This window comes from Schistocerca serialis, chromosome 4 (assembly GCF_023864345.2).
Source record: "Schistocerca serialis cubense isolate TAMUIC-IGC-003099 chromosome 4, iqSchSeri2.2, whole genome shotgun sequence".
NCBI classification, from domain to species: domain Eukaryota; kingdom Metazoa; phylum Arthropoda; class Insecta; order Orthoptera; family Acrididae; genus Schistocerca; species Schistocerca serialis.
In genome coordinates this window covers 800211038-800213315 of record NC_064641.1, presented here as the reverse complement: position 1 = coordinate 800213315, position 2278 = coordinate 800211038, and positions in this window count along the sequence as shown.

The window sequence follows — 2278 nt, the reverse complement described above, 5'->3', positions numbered from 1 at the left end:
TGTTGTCACACTCTCAATGTAAATCTTTTTAATTTGTTCTGATAAAAACTTGACTAAACCTCAGTGCGATTTTAACAGCTGACTGAAAATGAACATTAATTCATCACCTATTATTTCACGGAAATATACAGTTCCACAAATGAAACAAAGAGCTTCAATAGCATTCCATATTCTGTTGTCACTTAAATTGTCCTTGTCCTGTGGTAAGACTTGGTGAATCTCAGGTATAAGTGCACTCCTTCTCCATAGAAAAAATGGAAAATCTACAGCTAAAAAGAAATTCTAATTCTAAACGCATCTGAATGCTTGCCGGGGTCATTAGTGCCGCTACGTTGTGTCGAAGCTGTAGAGGTAGAGTCTGTTTCGTTATCGGCACGGCGAGGCCACGCGGCTGTTGCCCGTCACTCCTCGAGTGAGCGTCGCGTGATACCGAGTGAGTAAACTACTAGCCGCGTGTTTCCGCTTGCGCGTGCATAGCGAGTGAAATAGACGAGCACTACTCACGCGGATTTGCCACGCGGCTGCAGTGCTCCAGATACTGCTTCTGATATCTCGAAGTGGTCCTGTGCATATCGACTGCGAGGAGGAGCGCCGGCCACACGAAAAATCGGGACATTTAGAATGCTCATCTCATGATCTGTATACTTTGTGGTAGAGTTTCGGTAGGGTCATTTGAGACAAGTTTTTAAAAAATTGCAGAGAGAAGATGCATACCATGTTTCAAGTATTGTTCCTTCTTTACTGTTGCTGCTGTCTGTAACAATCAAATCGCTGTGAAACAATCTACATTCAAAGGTCCAGCTTCGAGAAATATCACACGCAGAGGGGCTCGCATAAGAACTCTGTAATATTTTATTTCAAAAATAACAAATAATAAGGAATTTTTGAACAACATAAACGTTTAATTAATTTTATTGGACTGAAGTATCGTTTACAAATTGTTTTACATTTTGCTACTACTGTAAACATCACGTATTGTTCCAAATGTTCAGTAGTAGTCTTCGATCACTCAAAATGAGGCAACTGGGCAGTATTTCAAATGGTTCAAATGGCTTTGAGCACTATGGGACTTAACTTCTAAGGTCATCAGTCCCCTAGAACTTAGAACTACTTAAACCTAATTAACCTAAGGACATCACACACATCCATGCCTGAGGCAGGATTCGAACCTGCGACCGTAGCGGTCACGCGGTTCCAGACTGTAGCGCCTAGAACCGCTCGGCCACCCCGGCCGGCGCAGTATTTCAATTTGGGTGCTATGTTGGCACTTATTGTTTCTGGTAAAAGTTCACCCATTCCCTTAATAAAACTATCGGTTTGGGACCAAGGTTCAAAGCCTGTTTCCAGACTGTTCTCAAACTTTTGTTTGAGTTTTCTCGGGAATACCTCCAGCAATGAGTTTGAAGCATTTTAATACTCGCAGGTATATGGGAAAAATGAGTGCTAATCACAGCATTTTTTGTTTTTACTGGAATCATTAAATGGTTTCTTGCACTGGCAAACTGACAAAGCCTTTCCGCTATCGAAGTCTTTTACTATACCTCTGATGGCCTCAAAATGTCCATCGTAAAACAACACATTTTCTATCCGCGTACCCCAACGAGTTACCTACCAGTGGTTCAGGAGGTAGTTTTTCTTTGTAGGTCCTGATGCAAGCAGGTTCCTTAAGAAACACTTTCTTTATGGATGAAATCAGTTTGTTTACATTCCCAAACGTGGATCTTACTACATCACGAGCAAAGAAGTTGTCGTGGTTGCCGCACCTTAAAGACCTCAAGGTGCGGGCCCTGAAGGCGCTGAATATTTTGAAGTGTCTGAGCCATCGGTCCTGGGGAGCAGATCGGGTGCGTCTGCTGCAGTTTTATAGGGCTTTCGTCCGGTCGCGTCTTGACTATGGATGCACTGTGTATGGGTCAGCGAGGCCCTCGTATCTGAAGATTCTTGACGCAGTACACCATGAGGGTATCAAGCTGGCCACTGGTGCCTTCCGTACCAGTCCCATCCCCAGCCTGTGTGCTGAGGCAGGGCAACCGCCGCTCGCCATCCGGCGGAAACTACTCATGGTGCGACGGGTGTGTCAATTCCTTGCCTGTCCTACCTCCCCTGCATACCCTACTGTTGCCCGACCGCCTATGGAACGTCTCTTTTCCAGTCGTCCAAGGGCAACGAGACCATTTGGGATTCGTGCCAAGCATTTGCTTGAGTCCCTTGGTGTGGAGCGTGTGGCACCCCAACTCCAGGGTTTTACCCACCTGCCTCCCTGGTTGCTCCAGAGGCC